Source organism: Rattus rattus, chromosome 5 (assembly GCF_011064425.1).
Source record: "Rattus rattus isolate New Zealand chromosome 5, Rrattus_CSIRO_v1, whole genome shotgun sequence".
Classification (NCBI taxonomy): domain Eukaryota; kingdom Metazoa; phylum Chordata; class Mammalia; order Rodentia; family Muridae; genus Rattus; species Rattus rattus.
The window spans coordinates 93,892,996-93,905,897 of NC_046158.1; the positions used below are offsets into that span (position 1 = coordinate 93,892,996).

Sequence of the window (12,902 nt, forward strand, 5' to 3'; positions counted from 1 at the left end):
TTATGCTTCCTTTTAGACCATAAAAATTTATTCCCAGTTACCTGAAGACAGTATCCAAACCACATGAAAAATGAAAAAGATTTACATTACAACAGTTCCAAACAGTTTATGTACGGATTTCCACGACCATCCTGAGGAGGGGGAAGTTTCCACAATTAAAGCGGTTCAGGTTGGGGCAGATATGCCAAATACTTACCCTGTGCCTGGACCTGAAAGTTATTTCAGTTAATTCTTACAAAGAGGATGTGTGTGTGTGTGTGTGTGTGTGTGTGTGTGTGCGCGTGTGTGTGGTGGAGGGTGCGCGTGTGTGCACACGTCTATAGTATATGGGTTCATGTGTCTGTGTGCAGGTGTATATACATATGTGTTAGTGTGGGTGTGCATTAGATGATCTTCCACAATAACTCACCATTTTCCCACTTTATTTATTGAGGCAGGTCTCTCAATGAAACTAGAGTTCACTGACTGCAGCTCCTCCTGGGGAGTCTCATTTCTGCCTTCCAATTGCTAAGATACAGGCAGCAATGATGCCTGTGTAGACCCCGGTGCTGGGGATTGGGCTTCCGGTCCCCATACTTGTATAGCAACCAAGGCCTCTCCCCAGCCCAGCAAGTTACTTTTGTCCTCATTGTATAAATAAGATAAGTAAATAGATACTCAAAGCAAGGAAATAGTATGTTATCCTGCTAGTTATCACAGGCCTGCATTTACCCCGCCTCCCCCATCCTGTCCATCTCTAACTCGAAATCTTGTCATCTGCAATGCAACTGTTGAATTGTTGAATTGTCCCCTCATCCCTTCTGTCTCTAACACAAAGCCTTGTCATCTGCAGTGCAACTGTTGAATCTTTGATTTTTTTTATGATTGTAATTTTCTTTGATTTTTTTTTTTTATGTTTGCATTCCTGTTCTCCCACTAGGTGTTTTCTCCATGAAAACAAGAAATGGGTTGGGGATAACCTTTCTAGATTAGCTGTGCTCTTCTGCCATTGGCCATCAGTAAGAATACAGTAATGCGATGACACATGCCCAGATCATTAAGGAAGGAGGTGGTAGCATCTGCAGGCAGCAGTGTGGGCTGTGGGTGGGAGGCTATCGAATTTGGCATTATAGTGTTACTCAGCTTTACAAAAGGCCAGCAGATCTCGCCCGTGGCAGCTGTGCTAAACTACGCCTACTCTTTGCCATGGTAACAGTGATCATGACAAAATGCTGAATGTAATGCCCTTCTTGATTTTCTTGTGTAATTGTGCGTAGCATCCAAGCTTTACTTTACAGGGATGGAGGAGGAAAGTGCACAATGTTTTAGAAATCAATGCTGCTTCAGCGTTTCCTGGGTTTTATTCAGCCATTATTCAAATTAGCAGTAATGTGGCAAATTGAATTTTAGATTTTTAGCGATTTTCTGATGAGTTTGAAATAGTAAAGAAAGCACCATTTTTGAGAGTCTAGGGAAAGCAATGACAGGAAAATCAAACTGCCTAAGTTTAGGTGACTAAAGGGTTAAAAACAATTGATCCTGTGAATCACTGCACCATTCAGACTGACTCCCCCTTTTTGGTCACATCTTTTCTGAAGAACAAATAAAAGCTCAATTTCAAATAAGAAAGCTAAATTAAAAATGCCAAAATCATGTCTTCATCCTGAAACAACTCAAGTACTGAGCACCTACTGTGCACCTCACACACACCGATCAGAGGCACATCCGATGATCTACACTACTGAGCACCTACTGTGCACCTCACACACACGGATCAGAGGCACATCCGATGATATAGTCACCTCCCTGGGAGATTACAGACGTGGCTGAAGAGACGATGAGGGGTCAATAGTTGAATACGGTTTCTTTCCAGCTGAGTTGGATTTTATTTTGCTTTTGTTTTGTTTGTGTGTGTGTGTGTGTGTGTGTGTGTGTGTGTGTGTGTGTGTATACATATAACACCTTGGCTGGCCTAGAACTCATCATATAGGCCTCAAACTCACAGAGATTCACTTGACTCTGCTGCCAGAGTTCTGAGATTTATGGTGCATATCACCATGCCCAGATCCTTATGTGGTTTTTTTTATATATATTATTTTGCTGCATTTTTTCATTCTATTTCATTTTACATAGAGTATCATTATTTATATGCCTAAGGATATTCTTTGAATTTACATTGGCTAAGCAGGCACAGTTTACATAGAGCATGTTGTATGATTGAACATGTTAGCCTTTGTTTTAAGTATTCCAGATCACTCATGGAACATATACTGTATGTGTTGTCACCAATGCTACCAAATGTCTTCAGGGAACCAAGAAAATGCAGACAGTGCCAAAGTTCAACGTACAACATTGAGACATCACAGTACGAATGGTAAATGATAAGAATATAGCCGTCAGAACAGATGTACCAGTGGCCTAGCATTTTGACCCAAGGCAATGTTAGCCATCCGAGAATGTGTGGGATCCTGATTTTTTTTTTTTCTTATTCTGTGAACATGGCACACAGAACAGGTGATGAAGTTCTCCGCAATAGTAGACATTCAAAGTAGCTTTTTAAAGAGACTTGCATTTGGACAAAACCCGGGGGTGGGGAAAATGTCTCTAATTGACAAGAAACCCCATATGTATCTAATTGTTGCACAGCTTTTCATAGATTTTCGTGTAAGGGCATTCGAGTCATATTTTAAGACAGTTTTTATAACCTCATTTTTTTTCCACACCAGTAATTGCTGAACTACTAGTTTTTAGGTTGACATTTTCATAAGAACTTTCTTTCTTAAAACATTTTTTTTTTATTCAGCCTTCAACAGTTTTGTGAGTTGGTCATTACTCCACAATTATTAAAACCTTTGATTTTCTTGTCTCCCATGATGTCTTTTCTTTTTGTGTTTCTCCCTCCATGCCAGCAGCTTCCTTGGTCTTTTTTACTGGTTCTTCTTCCTGGCCTCTGGGTAGAGGGGCTTGCCCCTCTTGTCTACATTCACTGATGGTTAGTCCCTCAGATATGTCACTGGGTCCTTGGTATTATAATGCTACCTCTCTGTTGGTTTCTGCTGATGTTGACTCCCAGATCTAACATTGGCTGGGATGGATTTCTACCTGTCCTTCGGGTATCTTCTAAGTCACTCAGATTTAACATTCATAAAGCTAATTTTCTTTTTTGTCCCTTCAAGTTTGTTATTCTTCCATCCTTCCTCAGTTCAATTAATTGTGCCACAATGTGCGCTCAATTCAGAAATCTAAGTTTTACCACAGATCCATTAGCTCCGTTTTTACCGTGTCTCAAACTGTGTATTTATTACCATTTCGCCTGCTGTTTGTTGCCTAGGCACCCCTTAACATCTCTTGGGCAATTACTTTGGCTTTCAAACCTGATTTCCTCGGGCCCAATCTTACAGCCCTGTGGGCAGCTTTTTGTATCCCAGTCTTAGAAAACATAAATTATATTGTGTTACCCCCCCGCTTCCCCCTTTGTCTGCTCAAAACATTTCTGTACCTTGCTGTCACATCTGAAATAAAATCCCAACTCCGCTCTGGTACTCAGGGCCCTCAGCAGGATCTGTCCTCCCTCCCAACCCAGTTGAGATACATACTCCTCTACCCTAATAACCCATATTAATGTTACAATTCCTATCACATGTGTTCCCTTGGTGTTCCTTGAATCCGTATTTGTAGTTCATAATTTTTCCTCTGCCTCGCCCTCTTGGGTGGACATTTCTTTGCTTGGAATCCCACTTAACTTCTTCATATGACATTCAGCTCAGCTCATTTCCCATTCTGGGAAGCACATCCTTGACCACCCAATCTCAGATATAAAATCCTCAGTCAGTTCTGTCTCCTCGCAGGGCTTTAGCCCCATGTGAATGAGTGAATGAGTGAGTGGGCGAGTGAGTGGGTGAGTAGGTGAGTGAATGAATAGAAAGTGATGAAGATCTGCTCTAGAAAACTCTTGAAAAGCACATTACCTGTTATATTATCATTTTGAAAGGTCTCATTGCTTTCATATAAAACTTTGGTAGTTTGTCTTGCCTTAATTCACCTTTAAAAGATTTAAATTCCTCAATGCAGTCACTTTTCCAAAAGAACATAGACTGTCTGAAGAACACGTACTGCTTTTCCAGCCCCCATTTTGCTATGAGCCTTGACTATCTCCTCAACGTGCTTCCCTCTCTGCCTTTATCAAGTCAGAAAGTGAGCCTCTGAGAAGCAGCATTTGTTCCATAGTAGAACCACAAATTGTAGCGTGCTGCCAGGAGACATTCTTCATGAAGCCAACACTCAGAGGTCCTCTCTTTCTCTTTCTGTAGTCATGAAGTGAGTTCTTCAACACTGGCTCACATGGTTAAGTCTACTTTAATATTCAGGTGGCAGATAGAAGAGAAAAGCAACTTTACAGTTGAAGGCCAGATCCTGTGCTTGATTCTAACATACTGCCCATCAAAGGAGCAGGAGAATAAAAGAAGGTGACAAGGAGCGGCCTGCATGCTGTGGTGATCAGTGTCTGACAACTGCTGCTCAAGCACATGGCACTCACACAGGTTCAGGCCTTCTGCTGTTCTTGGCGTCGTCAGGCACACTGTCGTCAGGAGCATCGATTTTAAAAGGACACTTTATAGGTAAGCTTTGCAAAACCATGGAAGGCGGCTGGCTGGACAGGATGAAGGTTTATGTGCTTGAGTTTAATCTTTCAATATAGTTGTCCTTGAAGTTATGGAAGGAATATCGGACTTGAACGTAGGTTGTGCCGGTCTCACACATGGCAACAGCTTGCCCATCTATGGAATTAATAATACTCTTCTTATGCTTTTATTTTAAAAATCAGTTATTTAATACCTGCAAAGCATTTTCCTATGTGTTAGCAGTATATGAATCCGCCTCTGTGTTTTTCTTGTGTATCATTTTCTGGTGGAATCTAAAGGTCCTCAGACAGTGTGAATCACCTTCTTTGACAGATAGACTCTTTAGCTGACTTCAGCCTTCAGCTTGGCTGACATCGCCTTAGAAAACCTTGTCGCTTTCACAGAGCCACCCCTGCTTGCATTCTACTGGCGATCCCACAGCAGTTATCAAGCACTACGATTGGTGTTTGCTTGTCACCTCCTTCGAGTTAATGCTATCGAGCTGTTTTACCTATCTTTAAATGCTCAGAAATTGGCAGAGTGCCTGTCACACAGTAGGCAATCAGTGGATAGGTATTCATTGCATGATTTGCAATGGGTGTACTCATATTTAACGTGCCACCATAATTGAAATCAACTGTTAAGGATTATATAAGACATGGCGACATTAAACTATAATTGGTCCAACATTTTTTTCTTGAGAGTGCCATCCTCAGGACAGTGGGAAATGTCTAGTTTTCTAAAACTTTTATAGACTTTATAGATATATAAGCTTTCACAGCCCTGTTTTGGAGAAATATTAGAACGTTTTATATGATTTTTCAAGTGGACAATGAAGAGCAACCACATGGCAAATGTGTTTTGTAAAGCCTCTCAGACACAGATTTATGGGTCTTTGTTTTGTTTGTCTCATTTTGTTTTGCTGAAACAGAATCTTACTCTGTAGCTAAGGCTGCCTTTGAGTTCATGGTAATCGTGGTAATCCTCCTGCCTCACCTTTTTTTTTTTTTTCTCCATCTTTACTACATTGGGTATTTCTTATTTACATTTCGAATGTTATTCCCTTTCTCGGTTTCCGGGCCAATATTCCCCTAACCCTTCCCCCTTCCCTTCTCTATGCGTGTTCCCCTCCCCATCCTCCCCGCATTACCGCCCTCCCCCCAACAATCACGTTCACTGGGGGCTATTCATTGCTACCTATGCAGTTGGAGCCCAGGGTCAGTCCATGTATAGTCTTTGGGTAGTGGCTGCTTCACCTTCTTGAGTGCTAGAATTGTAGATTTGTTTTTTTCCACCCAGTTTAACATTGATGACTTCCTTTCCTTTTCCAAAGTCTCAGACTTCTTCTCTGGTTTGAAATTTGAATGGAATGCCTTGAAACCCTGTAGTGGAGAACAATTGGTAGTTCCTTAGAGAGGCAAGAAAATAGTCTATTGTGCATGAAGATTTGCAATGAGATATGTGTTAAGAATTCTCATGTTCTTGGACCTCCTGGGCTTCATAGGAATGTAGGTACAGGCAGCCCCACAACCCTGTCTTCTCCTTCCCCTCACTTCACCTAGTGTTGGTCATAACCCAACCTGAATAGCCAAGCCCGGTGCATTCCTCCACAAACATTGCCCTCCGACAGAGTGGTATGCAGTCCAGTGCTAGACCCTGGGAGGGGTATTTTGGCTCCCTAATAAACACATTTTGATGTCCTTACAACAAAGAACACTGCCTAGAAGAGGTTGGGAGACAGAGGTCAGGTTCCTTTGGCTCTGTAGAATCCTCACTGTGGGATCTGGATGTAGCCAGAATAGGACCAGAGCCTCTTCTAAGCTCCTGTGCCTGGCATGGATTCCTCTTCACTGGGTGTGAGGGGCAGTATCAAAGGAAGCAATGTGTCTATCTTCTGAAGCTTTTTTGTGTACTGGCAGTAAGGTATGTGGGGATGAACACCAGAGGAAATAGGACCTCAATCACATGTTGTACTTCTGCAGAGATTAAGAGCCAGGTTCCATCTGTCAGATTTTTGAACGGTTGGCTCCAGAGAGTCTACTCTCCTACAGGCAATGTACGGGCTAATACCTTCTGCCGCAGAAATTGATTTGAGTTCATTTCTTCCCTCTCAGGGCTTTTTAAAGATCAGTTATTTGTTCAATGGTCTAGTGATTGCTTTCTCTGGTTGGTGATAACCTGAGAGAAGGCATCTCAAACAAGGCCGCCAGGCAGTCAGAGTTAAGGAAGGTAGGTTTCAGAGGATGGCCCAAGTTTTTCCTGTATTAAGATCCTTTCAGGAAGCCAGCAATTAGTCAAATCACAGATTTCCAGTTATTTCAGTCTCGTTAAAGGCAAGGCTGATCACATCTGTCGTGAGTTGGAGTTTGTGCCTCAGCAAGAGAAGCTCTCACAAACCTTCAATTACAGCAGCCTGAGAAGGCGCTGCTGCAGTACACTAACAAGTAGTCATCAGCAACAGAGGCAGATCGACTGATAATTAGCCAGTGCGCTGGAGAGGACCTCTGTGAAGGTAAAATATAATAATTTGCCTTTCCATCTCTCATAGTGGAGTTGCTTGTGAGGTATTGACATCCCATTGTTCGACAAATGCTGGACACTGTTATTAGCTACAGCAACCTCAAAATATTTGATAAAGACAAGGAAAGTGTTTTCTGTGTACTTAGTACCTGCCTGAAAATGTTTTCTCAGGGCACCCAAACCGATTCGTCTGCTGCTGGAATGTAAATCTCAAGGCTTTCCCCAGCAAGGAGTTTGCACAGTGTGCCATCATTTGTGATGTGCAATGATGGCTTTAGAAGCAAAACCGAGCAAAAAAATAGAATTGTAATCTTGGGCCTTTCAAGTGGGTTCTGCGATGAAGACATGGTTGTTACAAGATTGAGAAGAGTTTAAACAAAGGATTAGAATGAAAGAAAACAAGTCTGTTGGGAAATTCTTTACTTACTTAGGTACCTATGTGTCCGATTCCTAACTTTAAACACGTTGAAGAGGGAGACATATTGCCCAGTTTCACAAATCCAGGGAACAATGAAGTGTTGAAACCCTAGCTCTTCCTGCTGACCCCGTGTAATGGAGTTCATCTGTGTCATGCAGGGTTCAGAAATGTTATGTCAAACCAAATCAACAAAGAAGGGATCGAGGGGCCATCAAAGGATGCAAACATGCCACTGTGATCTAACAATGCAGACAGGTGAGAGGAAGATGACAGAGTCTCAATAGAAAGTGACTCACACAGTGGCCTTAGAGCCAACCACCCAACCCCTTCTGTGCATCCCTTCCATGGGACCCTTTCTGTAGCTAAGGCTAATGGCACAAAGATCAGACTGAAGTGGGTGTAAACCTCACCTTGTATTCTCATCACATGGAAAGGAAGCATTTTGTCCATATTGCTAAATTATATACATTTGAAGAACTAATTTCACTGCTGTGATAGGGTCTGCACCCTGGGAAATTTACTTTATTTGCAAACCTTAGATAGTGTTGCTAGTGTGCACCTAGCATTGGAGTCCTGACCTAGCTTTGATCCTATTTTTAATTGTGTGTTCGTTTGTGGGTATGTGGATGTGAATTTGGTGCCTACAGAAGCCAAAGGTGTCAGATGTGAGCTGCTCAGCCTGGGTGCTGAGAACCAGAGATGCTCTGCAAGAGCAGGGAGTGTTCTTAACTACTGAGCCATCTCCAGCCCATCGAATGGAGGCTCAATCAGGACACCTAGTTCCAAGCAGCGAATGTGCACAAGCACTTGGCTATTCCACTGGAGTGCCACCTCTGTGCTCGACTGATTGGCAAGGGAGGCTTAGGGTCTTTCTATTAATTCTACGCCCCTGCCCTTTCATTCCACCGTGGAGCTTCATCTAAGTCTTGGTGAGAAGTACTGGAGAGATCACTTTGTTAGTGAGGAAACTAAGCTGAAGCGAAAAATTTGGCCAACACGTGGGACTTGAGGACTCACCTCTTTGTGGATGGACAAAATGGGCCAAGTATTCCTGTCTTGCTCAAGAGCCTTGCACTGTCTTCAGTATGCATCTGTAGAGTCGGTGTAAAAACCTATCATTGTGCCCATTTATCCAGAATACAGTGACATTGTTGGAGGTTCAAAGCCACAGCATCAAGTCGTTGATTTCCATAGGACCCAGATGTTAATTCAAAGAATCAGTTAAAATTCAGGAGTTAAGTTGGCTAAAGGATATTTGTTAGGAAGTGTTTATTTTTAAATGTTTAAATAGAGTTTCTACTTTATTCTAAATTACAATTTGCTCCAAATGAAAAGCCTATTATAACAAATAGGCTTTAAAATTTTAAAGCAGCTTCCCCATCCCCCCAGGTATATGTAATTGACATAAAGCACACGTAGTTGAAGCCTACAACTGGATAAGTTTAACATATATCTACAATCAGAAAAGTATCTCCCGGTAGATGCTGACCCTGGCTAGGACCCTCTAGAGTTCATAGTCTTGATTCCCAGCCATCTGACCCTTTCAGAGACCCTGGCCAGGCAGCGACTTACTGTTGATTTGTTTGCATTATTCAGCACCTTTCTTTTTGTTCTATTGTTTCTCCTTGCTTTTCTTCCCTTTTCTTTTAATTTGGTTAGTTTTGATTTTCTTTTGTTTCCATGGATTTATATATTTTAATAGAGCTATTATTCCTCTGTCTAGTTGTTTGTTTGTTTGTTTGTTTGTTTGTTTGTTTGTTGAGACAGAGTGTCTTTGTGCAACCTTGGCTGTTTTGGAATTGTAATGGTCTCCAACTCACAGAGATCCACCTGCCTCTGCCTCCTGAGTGCTGGGATTAAAGGTGTGCCACCCCGGGGCTTCTTGTCTGGCTTTTTAAAACTCAAGCGGTTCTTTCAAGTGTGTTCCTGTCCTTGGAGTGCCAGTAGTTCCTAGAGCACTTTGAGTGCTGTGCTTTGTTGGTTTTCACTAACCTGTGAGGAGACTCTTAGTTTCTAGTTCTTGCTATTAGTAATGCAGTATGGTAGGGCTCCATTTGCTTCAAAGTAAATAACTATAATTAGAAAATGGTTCGGACATGGAGTGTTTTATGAAATGTTTAGGTTTTATACAATGATTAATCTGTTATCTCTAAGGTTAATACTTTTCTCCATTCCCACAGGCAAAATATTTGCTGAGGAAGCTTGCTGTCTTCCCAATTGCATGCTCTCCTCAGTCTTTTGGACATAACTTTCTAATTACTTACATCACTTATATTACTTACGTAATGTGCTTCATCGTGATATCAACTGCATTTTTCTGATACCGCATTTAAAATTTTTATATACTTATTTGCCATCAATTTGTGTTTGGAGAAGTCTCTGCTCAAATCTTCAGTTCACTGTAATTAGTTTACTTTTCTTTTATCGAGTTTTAGTGACTTTACATTTAGTACACTGGATGTCAATCCTTTATTAGATAAATGATTTGCAAAATTCCCCTCAGTTTGTGGCTTGTCATAGTTCATTTAACTGTCTTGGAAAAACAAGTTTTTAATTTTGGTGACTCCAAAGGTTTTTGTTTTTCTCCTTTTACGAATTATGCTATTATAATTATAGCTGATTCTCTTTTTTAATCTAAGGATGCAGCTAGAGAGACGTCTCAGTGGTTAAGACCTCTTAGTGCTCCTGCATATCACCTGTGTTCAGTTCCCAGCATCCACACTGAGCAGCTCCCTGCCATCTATAGTGCTGGCTACAGGGGACCTGAAACCGTCCTCTGGTTCCTCAAGGCATCTGCACACATGTAGCACACACACACACACACACACACACACACACACACACACACACACACATCTAAAACTTAAATCTACATTTAAATCATCTAAAGAAATCACAAAGATATCCCCTATGTTTTCTTCTAAAACAATCATAATAATAGCATTCATTTACACTTAATTTTGTATGTACTGTGATAGGCAGATCTTTGTGCTAATTGAAATTCAAGTTCCAGCACCCTTTTAAAGAAAGATATGTTTTGTTATGACTTCAAATTTACAAAAAAAAGCAATTGATCATTCAGGACCTATTTCTGAATTCTGATTTTTTGTTTCATTGACCAACTTGTCTATTTTTTTAAAACAGTTCTACACTGTCCTGGTTACTGTTACATCACAATTTCAAAAATAACTTGTCTGAGTCCCCCCAACATCATTATTAGTCTGCAGAGGTCTTTCCTTCCTTCCTTCCTTCCTTCCTTCCTTCCTTCCTTCCTTCCTTCCTCCCTCCCTCCCTCCCTCCCTCCCTCCCTCCCTCTCTCTCTCTCTCTCTCTCTCTCTCTCTCTCTTCCTTCCTTTCCTTCTTTCCTCCTTTCTTTCTTTCTTTCTTTCTTTCTTTCTTTCTTTCTTTCTCTCTTTTGTAATTGCAGATTTTTAACATCCCTATGTGAATTTTAGAAGTGATAGAAGAATTTCTCAGATGAAGCTACTGCTGGAAGTTTTATTGAATTTTTAGATCAATCCAGGAAGTGTTGTGACCTTAGCATTAACATGCTCTCTTTATTTAAATCAGCAGTTCTGAAGCTGTGGGTCATGACCCCTTTGGGGGTCACATATCAGGTATTTCCATTAAAATTCAAAACAGTAGCAAAGCTAGAGTTATGAAGTAGCAGTGAAATAATTTTGTGGTTGGGGGTCAGCCCAGCATGAGGAATTGTGTTACAAGACTGCAGCATTGGGAAGAGTACTGCTGGCCTAGGTAGGTCTTTGATATTTTCCTTAGAAACATTGCATGTGACTCAGGTTATCTCTTCAAATTGAAATCAGTTATTTTGTTTTTTGATACTCTTGGAAATGATGTTTTTTATATTGGTTTCCAAATGTTCATCACTTCTATCATGGAATCTAATTGATTTGGCATATGTTGTATCCTGGATGTTTATTAAGTCATTTATTAATACTTTGCTACTTTTACTCCACAGACAGCCTAGTCATTGGGAACGTGGACACTGTTACTTCTTTTTATTTTTATCTGTATGCCTTTATTTCCTCTCTATTACTTTACTGCCCTAGCTAGAGTCCCTGCACAAAAATAATTAGCTATAACACGCACATCTCTACTTTGCTCTTAATTTCAGAGGGAAGTTACTCTATTGTCGAGATAGGTTTTGCAAATATTTTTTATCATTGAGAAAGCTCTCCACTATTCCTAATTTCCTAGGATTTTAATTGAAAGTGGCTGTTGGGTATTTTTCAAAATGCGTCTATTAAGATGGCCATATGTTTCTTTGAAATAATGTGGTGAATTATAGTGATTGATTTGGGGATGTCAAGCTGATCTTGCATTCCTAGGATAAAGTACATTTGGCCTGCAAGAAATAATTTTTCATACAGCTTGTGGTTTGTTTGGTAAATTTTGTTAGTTTTGCAACAGCATTCATGAGCTCTAGAGATGTGTGGGGATTTTTTGTTTTGTTTTGTTTTTAAATCCTTTGTCTGGTTTTGATATTTAATGGGTTACCAGTCTCTTAGTATGAATGTGAGTTCCTCTTTTTCATTTTCCAAAAAAGTCTTTAAACAGTTGTATTTCTTTTTAAGCTTCAAAGACAATTGCCCAGCCATACGGACTTTGACGAATATTGTTGCTCTCTTGCTGAAAAGTTTTATAACTATGAAATCAATGCAATAGACATAAGAATTTTATACACACACACACACACACACACACACACACACACACACACACACACGAACTTAGGACTTTGTCTTTCAGAGACTTGTCCTTTTATCTAAGTTATAGAATGTACCAGAGTAATATGATAAAAGACAGTCCCTTATTATTTTAATACACTTTGACTTTTTTAAGATTTATTTTATGTATATGAGTACACTGTCAATGCCTTCAGGCACACCAGAAGAGGGCATTGGATCCCATTACAGATGGTTGTGAGCCACCATATGGTTGCTGGGAATTGAACTCACAACCTCTGGAAGAGCAGTCAGTGATCTTAACTGCTGAGCCATCTCTCTAGCCCACGTTGACTTTTCTTAAATCACCTTTGTTAGTCCTGCTATTGAGATTTATCTTTTCCAGGGCAATCTGCCTAAAAATTTTGTTTTTTTCAAAAAAACTAATTTTTGTTCCTCTGATTTCTTTATATAATGATATTTTGTTTGTCTTTCACTGGCTTCCATATTTTCCCTTAATTTCAACTTTGTTCTCTCTTTCCTGAGTTTTCTGGGGTAGAAGATCAATATCTCAGACTGAGATTTCCATGGTGCAGGCACTTAGGTGCTCCTGGGTCCCTTCTGACCGCAGCTGTGTCCTTGTCCTCGAGTTCTAGTTTTACCATGCTTTGCTTTCAG

At 40.6% G+C, this 12,902-nt stretch overlaps 1 protein-coding gene across 1 annotated transcript in view; it reads left to right on the forward strand.

Moving 5' to 3' along the window:
- C5H15orf41 (chromosome 5 C15orf41 homolog) overlaps window positions 1-12,902 on the forward strand; it is a 198,785-nt gene that overhangs the window by 103,911 nt on the left and 81,972 nt on the right. The window lies entirely within an intron of this gene.